At 43.8% G+C, this 18,052-nt stretch overlaps 1 protein-coding gene across 10 annotated transcripts in view; it reads left to right on the top strand.

Annotated features, from left to right (window-relative positions):
- Window positions 1-18,052, top strand: part of KIAA1217 (KIAA1217 ortholog) — a 1,321,668-nt gene that overhangs the window by 1,099,048 nt on the left and 204,568 nt on the right. The window lies entirely within an intron of this gene.

Below are 18,052 nucleotides of genomic sequence, written 5' to 3'. Positions count from 1 at the left end.
ATAAGGATAAAGAAAACATATTAAAAGCAAACCGGGTTCAATTCAGTCGCATACCACCAGGTGCAGTTCTGACAACTCAAGGAAAATGCCCATTCATCAAAGAATACATAAACAGGGCAAAGAGCAGCAGTTCAGTTTTACAAAGACCGCAAGACTGAGCCCTTGTGTGTGTTTGCTGGGCACTCCCTCTATAAATGCAAGTTTCACATTTCTCTCTACTGAATTTCCTTCGGCATCAAATTTACTCCTGCCGTGCCCTACCCTGTTTCTTTGTTGTCGAGGTAGGCTGATACAATTGTTAGTAGACATAGAACTTCCTCTTTGTCAATGTTATCTCACAACTCGCGGTGTTAGCTGCAGTCCAAGTCTTGTAGAGTGGTTCTGCTGTCCTCTTGTTAGTATGTTATGTTAGCACTTCTTGCCATATTAATGTTTGAACCATGCGGTGCACTGATATCGTTAGTTGCAACTCATCACATCTTTTAAAGCAATCTGTACTGAGTGTATGTTTACATTTATTGTATGTATTTTTAAAGAGTACTTGAACTTTTAAACAGTAGTTTGTAATTGCTGTTTCTGTGAATGTACTCTTCACTTTCGAATTTTACATTTGTGATTCACGTTATTCTGTTCCAGTCCTTGAAGTTTCTTCAAGCGTGTGTGCTGTATTGCACAGTCACTGCCTGCAAATTATTTGCAGAAAAAGACATCTGCATTTTAGGTGAAGTCCTGCTCTATTGCTGCTTTACACTTGCTGGTTTACGTTTTTGGTAATTTGTGAATTCGTTTATTATTTTATTTTTTAGATGTGGTGCTAGCTAAGAACTTTTTGATTTTTATAAAATAGTATGTATAATATAGTTGCTTTATGGACTTTCACCCAGCCTTCTTTGTTCATTGGTCTGGTATTATGTCATTCACATTTTCTTCTACCCACTAAAGGATACATCATGGGGGCAGTTGGTCAGCCCACTTAGAGATTGGCTAACTTCACTGAGAGTGACTGCATTCTGCTCTTTCACAAGAAGTACACCCGCACACACAGGAGGTCACTTCAGTGCCGGGCACTATTACAGAGCATCCACAGCAATCGAGTTTTGCAAAAACCATAACAAAACAAGCACTGACATAGCCAAAAGGCTCTCAGGAGACACCAGACATATTGACTTTACCATTGCTTAATTTTTGTCTTTTTGTTTGTCATTTGTATTTTTGTAGAACTTGTACATTTTGAATAGTTAGTGATTGGATGATATCGGAAATGGAAAGTGGAATGCACGGTTACCTTTATGCATTTCAAAAACTGAACAGAGTATACCTGTTTATAATGTAATCTTCTTGTCCTTACTGAAGTCCTATTTGTTGAAGGATACTGACGCTATCAAAACCAGAGGCCCGTTAATTCCAATGGGCCTGATGACCGGAGTTGCAGGGCCCATTGGCATTATCATTTGTGGGACCATACCACATAAAGTTCATTTAAGACAGACATGGTCTCTGTGACGTTTTTGGGCTGGCTGGTGTTATAGACATTTGAAGAGCTTCAACAGCGCTATTTTGCCACCATAGACAGTGGTAAATAATTTCTTGTCACAGGAGTTTGGCTGGAAATATAGCATAACAGGACACACCGTAGCAAATTATAAAGAAATATATCACAACTAAAACATAACGGAGAAATACAATACCATCAAAACAGAATGCATCACAACAACCGTAGTAGAACACAACAACATCACTTTACAATAATGCAGGCAAAAAATACAACAGCACAAAAAACAGAACACATCATCACCACAGCAAAACGTTACATAACAAATATATCCCAGTATACTTATTGTACATTCATTACCATGTCCTGAAATCTGCTTCCTATTGGTAAAAGATGTTTGCACCAAGCACTGCCTTAACCTATCACCAAGGACAGTAAATGGCACTGCCTTAACTTATCACCAAGGACAATATGTGGCGCCAGTCAATAATGCTCTGATTCAGTCCATGGTGTTTCACACAGATTTCAGCGTTTGAAGTGGTTGAAATCCCTGTGTGAAACAATGGGGAAAGCATGCAGGAATCCGCACTGAAACACCGATGTTTGCATGGTATTTCCACCGTGCAAGCTAGATCCGAGTTTAGGCATTTTCCATTAATATTTCAATGCATCTTCTTTTATTATCCGAAGATGCATATCTAAAAGGTCGTGATGGAGTGTCTTTTTTGCTTTATTCAGATACTGGCTCTTTATTAAAACAGCTACTAATTATGTATTTTTATATACCACGCAGTTCAAAGTGTATTGTCTTAAAGTACCTAAACAACAAGTGTTATTCTTACAGAATTCAATGGTTCTCTATCTTATCAGCCTCAGAAGGATGAATTGCTGAGTTTTCATTGGGCCCATGATCCATGTGAGGTGTGTCTCTGAAGTGTGGAGGTGACTGTCAGTGAAGGCCAGCTTGTTCCATTGAGGTCCCAGAATCAGGGGTCCTTGAAGTGTGGCATTGTCTATGAAGTATGAGTTTCATGGGATGCTGCAATGTCATTGTAGACTTTAGGAAGTTACTTACCTTGCTGAGCATGCTTGTCTGTTCCTAAACCAGTTTTTCACAAAAACACGGAACTCATTTTTCATTCTGATACAAATTTTCGCAGCAAATATTGTATCCTGCTTGATTTAAGCAAAAGAGGTCAACAATAATAGGATAAGGCCCTAGTTCATTTAAGGCATATCAATATTTGGGCAATTTCAATGTTGCTACCCATAGTAGAATAATATTTTTTTTTCTTCCTCACTTTAGCCAAAGTGAGCGCTGTTTATTATTATTATTGCATTATCATTTTTATGAGTTTTTACATACAAAAAAGGCATAAGAGAAATATACTTCCTGTCAGTGTATCAACATTATATACATTTGCATATTTGGAAGTGAATAATGCGCCCCAGTGAGATTACCATAACCAAACCCTGTCATACCTTAGCACCATCTTAATCCAAAAGAATGACCACTCAGACATCCTGATTCAGTCATTGATACCACCGTTGGGCTTCTGGATTCAATCCTGTCCCCAGAATTCGTGTCCTGAAGAGACCCCGTACGACAAGAGGGTCGAAATGTCGTCAGCTTTGTAGAAAGGGAGAGCCCCCACTAAATCCAATTAATTGATGGTATTATATTCCAACTGGCTCCTCTTCTATGTACCAATAACCATTGTTGTAAATTCTCTACTGCACTGTATTTGACCGCTTAACCGCGGCGGCAATTCTGCCGCGGTGCAACAGTTTTATCGAGTGGGGGCGGAGCCACGTCAGCCAACGGACGTGCGCAGCACTACGGAGGTAGTGCTTGCGACGGCCATTGGCGGACGTGCGCATCGAAGGGGATACTACACGGGTTTGTTATGGTAATCTCACTGAGGCGCATTATTCAATTTCAAATATGCAAATGTGTATAATGTAAATACACTGACAGGAAGTATATTTCTCTTATGCCTTTTTTGTATGTAAAAATTAACAAAAACTATAATGCAATAATAAACAACGCTCACTTTGGCTAAAGTGAGGAAGACAAAAAATATTATTCTACTGTGGGTAGCAACATTAAAATTGCCTAAATATTGATATTCCTTAAATTAACCAGGGCCTTTTATTGTTGACCTCTTTTGCTTAAATCGAGCATTAATTGCTATGAATATTAGCATCTGAGTGAACAAGCATTTACAATGCAATAGGTCTCGCATGTTTTAGAGTTATTGGCGTAAATTGTATTGTAATTGCATTTATATAGCACTTACTACCCCTGACGAGGCGTCGGAGCGCTTTTTCGGCGAGTAGCACGCTACTCCGGGACCTATAGAGGATTAGTGTTGAATTAGTATAGTGAAACATGCAAGTACATTTTAATTTGGATTTGGAATGAAAGCAGAAGGATAGAGGAGGAATAAAGGTTTGTATTTATATAGCGCTTGTTAACCCTGATGGGGTGTTGAAGCACGCTATTCAGGAAGCCCATAAAAGATTAGTGATGAATTAATGTGATGAAATATGAAAGTAATTTCAGTGGTGGATATTAGTCTGTTATTTGGAGTGAGAAGGATAGCGGAGGGATAAAAGGGGAAGAAAGGTTTGCATTCATATAGCAGTTGTTACCCCGGATGGATGTTGAAGAGCTTTTCTGGCGAGTAGCACGCCACTCTGAAACCCATAAAGGATTAGTGTTGAAAATTAGTATAGTAAAATATGAAGTAATTTGAGTAGTGGATATGTTATTCAGATATTTGGATAGAGAAGGGTAGGTGGTGGGATAGAAGAGGGAAAGAGATTTGTATTTATAAAGCGCTTTCTACCCCTGATGAGGTTTTGAAGCGCAAGTAGCACGCTACTCTGGAACCCATAAGGATTAGTGTTGAATTAGTATGGTGAAACATGAAAGTCATTTTAGTGGTGGATATGTTAGTCAGTTATTTGGATTGAGAAGGGTTGAGGAGGGGTAGAAAAGGGAAAAGGTTTGCATTTATATAGCGCTTGTAACCCTGATGGGGTGTTCAGACGCTTTATTGGCGAGTAGCATGCTACTCTGGAACCCATAAATGATTAGTGGTGAATTAGTATATTTGAATATGGAAGTTAAGTAGTGAACATGTTAGTCTGTTAGTTTTTATTGAAAAGGATAGTTGAGGGATAAAAGAGTAAAGGATTTTTTTTTAGGTCTTAGCAGTAGGAGGAGGCTTTTGGGTGAGTAAAAAGGAATTTTGGAGGGGAGGAGTCAGAGGGAAGAGTTTAGAGAGGTTTGTTTCTAGGGGATCGGTATAGTAAAAGAGGTGTGTCAGGTGATGCAAGGAGGGGTAGAGTAGGAAAGAGTGTAGAAAGTTTTTTTTGGGGGATCATAGTGGTGGTATGGGGTTTGGGATAAATGAGAGAGTGGATGTAGAGGATATATTGATAGATGTAGAGGATGAGAGATAGGGTAGTGCATTGGAAAGAGTAGTAGAAAGAAGTTTGAGATGAGTCAGAAGGTTGGGCTAGAAGATATATCGAGCAATGTATATGCTGAGAAATAGGGAAGTGCATTGGAAATGCTAAATTAGAAGAAAGTGATAACGATATAGATCCATAAGTACATTGAAAGTACATAGATGCATAAAGGAGGTATGTATATTGGGCAGCATTTCTGGCCCTGGCCCTGGCCCTGGTCAGTCTTGAACAGGCTCAAACAGGCAACTGCCCTTGTCCTCTTCGCCCTTAACAGGCTCAAACAGGCAAATGCCCTTGTCCTCTTCACCCTTAACAGGCTCAAATGACAATGTGTTTTACCGATGTGTTTTTATTTGTAATAAAGTCGATGTATGAATGGAGATATAGCTGCAGCACTGTATAGAGGACTTAGAATGAGGAATTACCACTGTATAAAAAATGTAGGCTGCAAGTGCCTTGACTGTAGCCATCATACTTAAAATGTGTCCATTGTGTAATTTTTTTTACACATTGATTAAAAGGCTAGCCACTGTATTTTGTCAGCAGTAAGTACTTTGCAAGATTCATAGGACTTCTGCACTCAGAAAAGAGGTGCAGCAAGAGCATCTGACCCACCCCCTCCAACCCCTGGAAAGCAGAGAATGGGGTAAGATCTGAACAACAGTGAGGACAGCATTAGTCTACTTGCAGGCAGATTAGTTTGTTGTTGAGGCACAAACACCAGCATAGGGAGAAGTAACACGCATGTAGGTGAGGGGTCACAAGATATTGCTATATGCAAGTCTTTTATATGGTATTATCAGGCACTAAACAATCCAGCAAAAAGCCTGTTTACCAAAGCTGCAAACCTCACTCATTCAACTCACCATCCTCAAATACAACACCTAGCAACCCACTCAATGTCACTTGGTTAGTTGATTGGGAAGCTTGCGGAACCTCTTCGGACCTTACACCATAGAAAATATGTAAAAGTCTGCACTTGATGACACTTAATGGCACTAAATGGCAATGCAGCTGTCAAAATAGTGCTATACAAAAAATAGCATTTCACAAGACTTAGGGGCCGATTATGATGGCGGACGGACCTGAGTCCGTCCGCCACCATAGAGTAGGAGGGAACCTCCGTATTGCCTGCGGAGTTCCCTCCTGTGCAATTAGGATGTGACCGCCACCCTGGCGGTCACATCCTCAATCTTTAACATTGCGGCGGGTGCAGCTTCAAGCTGCACCCGCCGCAATGTTAAAAATGCATGCACAGCATTTGTGTGCACAAAGCAGCAGGCACCGCGTGGTGCCTGGCGCTTTGTCCACGCAAATGCAGGGGGGTACCATAGGTACCCCCCCATGTGCACCCCCTTCACCCAGGGGGCCCGCAACGGGCCCCCGAAGTGAAGGTCTGTATGCTTTTCCGCGGCGGAAAAGCCGCCGTGGAAAAGCATACTTTCTACGCGATCATAATATGGCTGGTGGTGTCTGATAGACACCGCCAGCCATGTTATTGCTTTTCCGCCACGGTCGGAAGGCGACCGCGGCGGAAAAGCTGCGGACTGAAAAATGATCCCCCATCCATTCTAATCTGGCGGGGGTCTTTTTCAGTCCGCAGCGGTTTTCGCCGCATCCTCCGGGCCGGCGGTGGATTCAACCGGCCCGGAGGATGCGGGAAAATCGCCATCATAATGTGCCCCTAAATACTGGTAATCAAGCATGTTCGGCTGTGTCCAGTTAATGGCTGAGGGTGCTCGAGGCAGTACCTCTCTTTATCACACCCTGCTCACTGCCAAACGCAACAAGCTGGAAAAAATGAGTAGCGCCGAAGGAGGGCGAATCTATAGCGTGGAGTATAGTAAAAGTTGTTTTTAGCAAGCCGCGTGACAAAAAAAAGCGTGGCCGCTATTTTAAAGCTGAAGGCATTGTGCTAAAAAATAACCCGATTTCGTCCGCTGCCTTTATTTTAATATATTTCATTTTGTAGTAATGATGGCACACTGTGGTTTAACTTTAAATATTCAAAGCTAAAGCGCAGCGTGCTGCTATTGATACAAAAGTAAATAAATGGAAAGAAATGTGTCCTCTGCCCACTTTTTTGTTCTATTTATTTTGTTTTGAAGCAATGCAGCATGCGACGTTTTAGCTTAAGATGTTTCAAGCTACAGCGCGGCGTGCCGTGATTGCTTCAAAAGTAAATAACTAGAATAAAATTAAATGGAAAGAAATGTGTCCTCTGCCTGCTTTTTTTGTTCTATTTATTTAGTTTTGAAGCAATGCAGCATGCGACGTTTTAGCTTAAGATGTTTCAAGCTACAGCGCGGCGTGCCGTGATTGCTTCAAAAGTAAATAACTAGAATAAACCAGTGGACTGGCTGCATCACTGAAAGTGAAATTTGGAACTCGTGTTAATATCTGGCTGGAAGCGCTCAGGCCTACAGCGCGGCATGTCGGGCGTGTGGTGGGGATCCGTCCGGCCAGAGCACTCCTCTAGGTATCCTCCCGCTGCTCAGGCAGTGACACCTGCGCTCTGGACATGACGGGGGTGAGGCGCTCACGGTCCCTCCCTTGATACACCTGCTTCACACTCGGACGTGCTGTGTGGGTAATGCACGAATGCGGACGCACGGGTGCAAGCTGCAGGGCCGGTCCGCCCACAACCACCTCACCTCACACCTTTCGCCCACTGCTGCCTCACCTCACACCTATACAGCTATGCTGCGGTATCTGTCATGTGAAACTGAATGACAGCAAGTGCGTAGTTAAAAACACGGCGACTGAGAGTGAAAACACTCTCACGTCTGTAGTTATTGAAATGCACTGTGAGAACCTAAGTGTAGGCACAGGATCCGAGCTGTCGAATCACATGATGTAATTCAATTTAGAAACCAGAGATGCATTTCAATGACAATACTTGTTAACATTTTAAATGATTTTGTATGTATTCATTTTAAAACATTAGGTTACATGGCTGCATGGGTGACATTTATGAATACAAGTAATTTCTAAACGGAGCCTTCAGGAATACTTAAAAGATAGCTCTAACGATGTTGCTGTTTTTGAGCCAAGAGACAAGTTTCAGTTTCGTTTCAGATTAAGTGATCGATGGTTATTGTTTTTTGTAGCAACTTTATAGTGACAAGTGGTGCGCGTGCGCGCACCACAGCGAGCTATGTGGTTTCAATTATCGCGCCTGTGTCTGGGCATGATAATTGAAACCGCATGGCAGAGGTGCGGGTAACCGACCCCAATAGGCTATGGGTGGAGCAATGCGCCTGCCTTTGGCCAATTGTGTGCTGTCTTTGATAAAAAAAAGACGCACGCAATGGCCAATAGCGTGTGCCAAAAGAAAAAGCACATGCACGAGCATGTGCAATTCCTAGGTCCGTTTTGAAACCCCCTACAAGAGGTCTCACGCTGCGCGTGCACTGCTGCGCATTGCAATGCTAGGCGCGAGACCTAAAAATTAGTTCCTTGTGAACACTGTTTCTGCTGAACTGTTCCTAAACCAACCCAGGGAGTCATACAACTAAATGGAAATAATTCAGGAGTCACAGTTTGTTGACTTGTGGCACCAATAATTTGCTCTGCGCTGTCAGCCATGTGTGACGTTTCTGAATAGTCATTTATTTGGTACCTCACAGATGGCTATTCCCTGCCTCACAAGGACCTTTCCGGTCTTGTCATTTGTGCTTTGATTAATATCTTCCCTATGTTTAAGGGTTCTTCTGCTTGCATTAACCTAACCGGGCCTTTCTTTGGCTCTTGGTACTTGCCACATGTTCAGGGTCACAAAAAATATCCATGTCTCTATGAGCATCATGTTTAGAGTCCTGGGCTCTCAGATTCCGAAGTAAGGGATTCTCAGAATCCTAGCCTTGGCTCTCCAGTAGAACTGACTGGATTAAACAAAATAGATGAAGGATGCTGTATGTGGCATCTAGTAGCCTCTGTCTCATGACTGGTACACCTTTATGTTAACATCTCCATGAATATTGGAATAATAATCATTCTTCAGTGAATACTGTCGTGAGGATAAGCATAATATAGACAAAATGTTCACTCTGAAAATACAAATCATTTTCTGTTCTATCAAATATTTTTAAAATGTAACTTTTAAAGGGAAACTTCATAGCCAATATACATTGACATTCTTCGTTGTCAGTCCTCCACAGTTCCATTTTAAGGGTGCAGGGTTATTTGTTTCAAATAGCTCTGTTAGTTCCACTTTTCTAGAAGTCTGTGACGTCCTGAATGAAATCTCAATGCTTCCAACTCTCCAAATGAGCCAACCTCCTTACATTACACTGAATGTTTGGGGGCCACCATGCCTATCCATTGAGAGCCATTGGGATATCGTTTTGGATGTCTATTATTCACAAAAGGTCAGCATCAATAGTTTTCACAGAGCTTTTAGAAACCAGATTTAAAATCTTTCTGAAGCTTTAACAAAAGAAAACAAGCATTGGCAAAGCCGATAATTGTATCTCCTTTCAATAAATAGAATCACTAGACCTTTTGGCTTTGCCAATGCTTTTTTTCTGATAATGAGCCTCATGGTAGGAAAAAAAATGCCTATTTGTCAATGCAGGGTAGGATTGGTGGAAAAAGCAGGACACACCATGATAATGTATGCGTGCATGCACTGCCACGCATGTACGCATTTCGTCACGAAGATGTGGCCATTTTTTCTTCATTTTTTAGAAGCAGCCTGGTAGAATCTAGCAGCTGCTGGACCTCCTAAAAATAAAACATGAAAAAACACAAAGAATGCACCAGGCGGAGGAACAACGGAGCAGTAGGTTGGGGAGGCAACACTGGAGGGGAGCCAGGGAAGCGACAGAGGAGCTTTAGAGAGGGGTAGGACGAAAATAGAAATGCTGGGCAGGAAGGGGTGGGGGAAACAACGGATGAACTGGGGTAAGGTGAGGAGGGAGTAACATGGAGAGTAAATATGTGTGGCATTTGAGTGGGAAGATGCACAAGGGACAAGAAAATACATGCACTCATGCAGTGTTGGAGGAAAACGAAACAATAGTTCTTTGAATCTCGGCAGTGGAAGTATAGAAGTCGTCAATTCAGAAGATGGTAAGGAAGCTATGCTACAAAATAGAGACAAACCCAAGAAGTGGAATGAAAACCATCAAATAAGAAGCACGCAAATGAGACTGACAAAAAGGCGAATCAATGGTAAGCAGTGGGTTGACCCAAAGCCCTCTGTAAGTATTGGTGTTGTCCAAAATAGGCCTGTGACAATTGGCGAGACATAAAAAAAGGACATAATGATAATCTTTCACAAGATACTACCAGTGTGAACAAGTAACACATCTCTTTGAAAATATAAATATTACTTAGGTGCACAAAAAAGCATTGTGCAGTATTAAATTCCACATTCTCAGAAGTAGGATATTTGGTATCTGGAATCGCAAATTATGTTACAGAAGTGGACAATCTGCCAGCATTGGCTTTTGTGCGTTGTTGTATAATATGAATAGATAAGGGAAAGGTGGTGTTTCAAAAGGTATGTCACTGCAAAAAGCATTGGGCATCCATGGTCTTGCACGTATTTGCATGTTCATAAAATGTTGCAGGCAGTTCCCCACTCTGGAAATGCATGTATATTTATTTATTCCTGCCTCTGGAAGGGATCAGTAAGTGCTGATCAAGAATGAGAAATTGAAGGAAACATCATTTGATTTGTTAGACATAGGGAAGTACATAATGTACCTGTATGCAAATGCACATTTGCACATCATTTACTAATGCATATTTTCCACCATGTGAGAAACCAATGAAGTAAATTTAGAAAATGCTTAGTAAACCCAAAGCACGTCTGTGAATCCAAGACCCTATTGTAAATAAATGCTCTGTGAATAGTATGTTCATTTTGCGTAAAAATTGTCCTCGCACAAAATCCGCAGCTCATGATCACTTTGGTTGGAAATTTCGTTTTTTGCCATCTGTTTGTGACAAAAAGGACTTGATTGCCCATAAAAATTCAAAACCTGGTACAATAAATGTTGCAAGCAAGAAGCAAGTATCTCAAATCTACTCTGCGCCACATATGCCAGATTAGAGTAGACAAACACTTCTCACACAAAAATAATGCGATTGGGTAATCGAAGACAAATGAAAAAGTCTGTTAACTGCAGGTAAATTCGGTAAGGAGTTTTATTCAAAAGTATGCTTGCGTAAAAAAAACTCCATACAACCCTGGTCTAAACATAGAAAGAAAAAAAAATTAGACTTCTGACATTTTTGGCTTTTTGAATCGGACCCATTATTTTGTTTAATGTAGTGGGGCTGTACTTTGTTTCCTGCGTTCCTTCAAAATACAAGGAATAAAAAGATATTCGAGCAGAAGGCTTGGATCTCTGCACACTCATAGGTTGTGATGCTTAGTTTAACAATCGTCTTTTATTTAACATTTCCAAAGAATTAAGATATTATTGAAAATCCACATGTTTGGAGCCATATCAGCGTGTTAGCGCTTGAATTGCAGATTGCATTACAGTCAAATGTAATCCCGCTCCATTCTCTAAATAAATCACATTCCTCAATGTACAGTTTATACCTTCACGTTAGAATTCCTGGGTTTCAGGCTTCTAGTGATTCAAGTGATCCAAACGAATCCTCAGGGATTTATGTGTTTATATTTATTAAGCGTTACATATTCAAGGAACGCTTGATAGATTGCGCATGGTCAGCGACTAGCTGCCGCCTCCCCCCCAATCCGGCACCCGATACCCAGGAACGTGGACACGAGACGTCTTTACTTTTTGGAAGGCGGGCGCTAGTCGCCCGGCCGTATTTATTAAAGTATGAAATTAAAAAAGGTTTTAATTGCATAATCAACAATTTATACAAAAATTCAGCAGGACATTTAGGTTTAGCAATAAGTTTGAGAGCCTGACTTTAACAAAACTCTAATACATGTTATTTTCCTAACTTATACTAAACATCCTCATCTAGAATTTTTGTACATTTCTGGCCATATGGCAGGGTCACTACCGGTGTCAGGTCCTACAAGCTGCGCCTCCCCTCTGGATGTGCGCATGCGCAGTGTTACCCCGGGAATTGCCCGGTCTACGCCCTGAACTCCATTTACCCACTAAAGGAGGGCCCTTACTCAGCGCCGGTGGCGTCGTGAGTCCACGCGCTACCAGCCTAAGGAAAGCGTGAACTACTCCTACCCGCGCTCCTTTGCTTTGTAGCATCCATTACCTTGCCCCTGGAGTTGTGGGAGTGGCCCGCAGGCCCCTCCCCCGCGGGGCACACCGTTTCGGCGAGGGAGCGTCCAGGGACAAGGGGGTCTCCTGGGCGCTCCCTATCTCTATATTCCCGAGGGGCCAGGTGGCCCCTCCTCTAGCCCGCCCCCCTTGACCCGGACCCACTTCCCAGGATCCGGGTCAAGGTGGCCGCCAGCCAACCGGCGGTGGGCCGCGCCCCCCAGGGCACGCCCCCACCGCCGAATGGCAACAAAGGAAACTGTGGGGGCGACGGTCGCCGCGCCGCCATGCGTGCGGGGGGGCCGAGGGCCCCCCCTTTTCAAACGCATAGGCAGAGCAGTGGCAGACAGAGCCAGGTTTAAATCACATTGAAAAATTGTCCGGCCTGTTCACCAGCCTTTGGGTGATTCGGCAATAAAAACTGTCTGCGGCGCTGAATTCTCAATCTTTCCTCAGAGACCGCATTGCCAAGTACTGTAAACTTTTGTGCTGTGGGTAGAAGGTTCACATTAAAGAAGGCAATACTTACATTTTTATGTAGTAGAAACCTTCCCACATCTTATTTCTCATTGTGGAGTACTTACAAATTAAATGAATTATTAATCCCAATTTCAAAGGCAAGTATCCACTCTGGCTAAAGGGTTTTCAGTGACTCAGGGAGTATGGCTCTCTGCTATGTAAACGTTTCTGTTTTACGTGTGATTACTTGGGTACACTGCAACCAGGCGAGGGGATATTCCCTCAAACCCCTAAATGTGTGTAGGGAAAGCCCTGCACTACGTTATGTAAAGTCAAATCCTGGGCACACGTAAAGTGGTATTTACAAGAAAGGTATAGTTCAATGAAAGTGGGTAACGTAATGTAACGTCAATGTTCATCTTAGGTTCATTAGTTCTTCGTCTTTATTTATTCATAAAGGGAGCAAAAGAAAACCAGCCAACACGTGTTTCGTCACTTACGGAAAATAATCCTGCGACTTCCTCAGGGCTGGGAAAGACACAAAAGGAGTAATATGAACACAATGTAGATTAAACAAATTATATTTAGGTAATGTTTTAAGGTGGCCCCATCCCACCACTTTGAATTTTCTAGTTTCTTTAGTCTCTCTAGCTTGATGAATTTGTCCCTAAGTCCCACTCTGCGTGAGGGGTATCTACTTGTAGAGGCAGTGCTCGTTGTGATGCCTCTCGCTAAGTTTTCAAATAGTTCTTCTGCAGCTCTATCCCTGTCCATGATAAGAAAGGAAAACCAACAAGGTATTTGACACTACACAGTTACAACTGCCTGCCTACCTGTATTTTTTTTTACCCGCCTTGTGGTTTCTATTATATCCATTTATCTCCACAGATTTATATAAAGTTTCATCTTCAGGTAGCATCTACACTCATACTCACTTAACAGTACCCCTATAATATCTATATTACTCAGCCTTTCTACACTATTTTCTGTGCCTCGTCCACTCCCGTTTCAGACCCCCCTTTTTTGTGTTAATTAATTTTTATATCACTTTATTTAATTCTGAACGTAAGTCATGTTGTTTTAACTTTGACATTTGATCACTACACCAGTCACTAACTTTGAATATGCAGCAGACACTATGTCACTTGCATTATCTTGTTGTCGCATAAGGTTTTGGACATTTAGGGTTTCCACTATTAAGGTGTCAAGTCACCATTATGACAGATTTAGGGGCCTATTATGATTGCGGTTTTTCCGCATCCTCCGGGCCGGCGGAAGCCACCGCCGGCCCAGAGGATGCGGAAAAACCGCAGCGGACCCACCAAAGACCCACCGCCACATTAGGATGGCTGGTGGGTCCTGGTTTCCGTCCGCAGCTTTTCCGCCGCGGTTGGCTTAGAACCGCGGCGGAAAAGCTCTAATATGGTGGCGGTGTCTCTCAGACACCGTCCACCATATTAGGAAGTGCATGAAAAGATGCTTTTCCGCGGCGGATTTTCCGCCGTGGAAAAGCATGTGGAACTTCACTGCGGGGGCCCGTTGCGGGCCCCCTAGGTGAAGGGGGGTTGGGGGGTGCACATGGGGGGTACCTATGGTACCCCCCTGCATTTGTATGCAGAAAGCGGCAGGCACCGCGCGGTGCCTGCCGCTTTCTGCATACAAATGCAATGTATGCATTTTTAACATTGCGGCGGGTGCAGCTTGAAGCTGCACCCGCCGCAATGTTAAATATAGAGGATGTGACCGCCACCCTGGTGGTCACATCCTAATCTTCACGGGGGGAATGCCGCTGCCCATGCGGACGTTCCCTCCCTACTCTATAGTGGCGGACGGACACAGGTCCGTCCGCCATCATAATCGGCCCCTAAGTGTGTTATTTCTCAGTACAATGTCGATACATCTAGGGTTTCCACTATTAAGGTGTTAAGTCACCATTATAACGAATGACATTTTTTTCCCCAATCTAATTTATTTAATCTACATTGTGTTTATATTACTCCTTTTGTATCTTTCCCAGTCCTGAGGGGGTCACAGGATTATTTGCCATAAGCGACGAAACACGTGTTGGCTGCTTTTCTTTTGCTCACTTTATGGATAAACTAGCAGCCCATCCCGACGTTGTCCGGGTATGAAATAGAATGTGTGTAATGTGTGTATTTGGCAAGGGCAATTTATTTTAAAATCTCGCGGTAGACAACATTTTTTGTTTCATTAGAATAGGGACGGAGAAGGCCCTGCTGCAGCCCTGGTTGATGTTAGCATGCGCGTGTAATTGGTGTAGTGATCCGCCGCCTGAACCCGGCTACAGCCCTGGTTGATGTTAGCAGGCGCGTGTAATGTCGTTGAATGAGAGAGTTATCAGCCGCGGGTAAATCCGTTTAATGAGAGAGTTGAGTGACAGCGAGTAGGAGAGGCTGCAGTAATTGGCCCCGCAGACACGCTCATGTGCGTGTTCCCCCACTTGAGGCCCAGATGCAGGCCTGTTTGATGTTAGCAGGCGCGTGTTCCCCCGCTTGAGGCCCAGCTTCAGCCCTGGTTGATGTTATCAGGCGCGTGTAATTAGTGTACTGATCCGCCACCTGAGCCCGGCTAGAGCCCTGGTTGATGGTAACAGGAGCGTGTAATTTCATTGAATGAGAGAGTTCAGTAACAGCGCGCAGGAGAGGCTGCAGTAACGTTACTTACCAGGCCTCCAGGTGAACGCGTTTGTCTCGCCCTCAACACATGGCCACAGCAGATGATCTTCTGGTCAATGTACGACCCACATGGCATGAAGGGCGGAACGTAGCACACGCCCCCAGCGTTTCTCATGCCCCCAGTGTGCCCCTTGATGCGGCGCAATTGCGTTCACATGACATGAAGGCCGGTGCAGCAACGTAATTGGCGCTTGTATGTATGACTCACATGGCATGAAGTGCGGACACACGCCCCCAACGTTTGTCATGCCCCCAGCACTCGCCCACAGCCCACGATGTGAGGGCCGTACCACACGCCCCCAGCGTTAGTCACGCCCCCAGCCCACGCCCACAGCACAACGCAGACACGCCCAAAAGGGACTACTTTGCTGGCACGGTTCTTTTACATTTTAAATGTATAGAGGAATTGGCCTAACTGCTAAGGCGCTTGATCTCGGACCTGGGGATCTGGGTTCGTGTCTTGGTTACGACGCCAAACATCCTGTCATTCTGGGCAAATCACTTAATCTCCACGTGCCTAACAAAAATGAATGTGTGTCCTCATGCAACGTAACTGGCGCTATGTAAAGCTCTCTGATACCTGATTCAGTTTGGGTCAAGTTTGCGCTATATAAAACTCTGCAAAAAAAATATATATATGGTAGCCGTCTGCATAGCCTATGTCCTTCTGCTACAACTGCCCTTTCCAACGCTGTATTGGGTGTTGTGATTGGTGCTGTGGTTACTGAGATTACCCGCCTGAAAAGTTTGGACTCTCTCGTTATAATATTAGTATGGATAAAGACAAAGAACTAATGAACCTAAGATGAACATTGACAGTCCTTACGTTATCCACTTTAGTTGAACTATACCTTTGTTGTAAATGCCACTTTACGTATGCCCAGGATTTGACTTTTCAAAGGTAAGTATGTTTGTCTACAAAAAAAGGCTATTAGTACTTGAACTTAAAGTCCTCGGTACATAAAACATTGGATATATCCTACTACTTGCTTTCTCCATTCTTTCTATCAGCTATGTCATATTTGAGCTTCCACAGCTGTGGGATACATTCATTGTGGGTAATGAAATCCAATAATAAAAATCAAGTTTTATCAAAACTAGCATGTATCTAGTCAAAATCTTCTGCATTCTACTGTAGACAAAAGGATAAAAAGGTACCCCCATTCCATTTTCCTGAGATACTTCAATTGAGTGGAAGTCAGATAAATCCTAGAGTTCCGAGGCCGTGTTTACTATCCACCATGTTTGACACTGTGGAAGGCTGCTTTTGTTTGCAATCCTACACTAGCAAGTGTACCTAACTTTAAATACTGTATAAATAATTAAAATCTGATTTAGAACTTGGCGGACGGGGTGCTCCGTCACAATCGTCACAGATATCCCATCCACTGAAATCTAAATCCCATAAGATGGAATGGGATTTAGATTTTGACGGGCCGGATGTACGTCGCTATTGTGACGGAGTAATTCGTCCCCCGAGTTCTAAATCTGGCCATAAGTGTTTGAAGATCATCTTCAGTTTTCAGTAACTCTGGTAGTAGACACTGTAGCAGGACCATGGTTTGGGAGGGAAAGAGGGAGGCAAGCACGGTCCGACTACCATTTTGTGTGTGTAAAAGGCCGCTTTATTGAAACGGGTGCACATCACATTTTTCACCAACTGGCTAACCGCCTTACAAAAGTAGACCTCTCTAAACATCGAGTTACCTGACCCCCTTTTTGTCTTTCTCCCTCCACCCCTACGATCCCACATGATAATATCCCTCCACCCCGCAACATAACAATATATAAACAGCATTGTACCCCATGAATAACCACATTTCTCCCCTGCGTCTTAAATCCAATGCCTCAGAATACCTACATTCCTATTTGTCCTATTGCAACTGTAACCAAACTACCCTCTAATGTAACCCCCAACTGTTTACCCCTTTCCCCGCTCCCGTTCCCCAAGTCCCCAAACTTAACACCAAAATACCGACCTCCAGCCAAACTTGGCCAACATTCCAACCAAACTCCGCCACCCAGGGAAAGGTGGATGCAGGTGAGTACACCTCCTCCCCCTTTCCCTGCTCCCCCCCCCCACCCCCACTCCGGCCCGCGCCGCGAAACAACTCAAAACTGCAACCGGACACCTATTCCCTGCGCACTCCTAACAAACGGGCCAAAAACTCCTGTAGCTCCAACAGGTACAAATCCATCCCGATCCTCGAGAGGTGTACCCCATCCCCCCTGAACATTTCTGGTGCATCATAGTGAATGTCCCTGTGCCATATCCTCGCAAACCCCAGATGCCTACAGAAACGCACCATCTCTACGTTAATCTTTTTGTGCGCCTTGTCCACCGCCTGGGGCCGGCTCGCCCCGCGCCACACCCTCCGCGGAACCAGCTCCGTCCAAACCACCGAACACCCGGCCCAACTGCGCCGCAATTCCGCAAAATCCCGCCGCATTGCCCTCATCAAAACCAGACCGGTCTCTCGCACCATGTCGTTTCCCCCCAAGTGGAGAACCAACACATCCGGGCACCGCCCCCCCTGCACCATACCGTTCAAAGAAGCCATAAGTTCCTTCCAACGCATGCCCCCCTCCCCATCCACACCACCTGAAACAGCGCCGGGTTAAAGCCCAGGTTCTCCCCGAAATAGCTATCTTGGGCCTGCAATTTCGCTCTCTTCACAAATGAGTGGCCCACAATCCAAATTAGCATCCCC

Source organism: Lissotriton helveticus, chromosome 10 (genome assembly GCF_964261635.1).
Source record: "Lissotriton helveticus chromosome 10, aLisHel1.1, whole genome shotgun sequence".
NCBI lineage: Eukaryota > Metazoa > Chordata > Amphibia > Caudata > Salamandridae > Lissotriton > Lissotriton helveticus.
The sequence above is the reverse complement of the archived record's forward strand: the minus strand, read 5'-3'. Positions and strand labels throughout refer to the sequence as shown.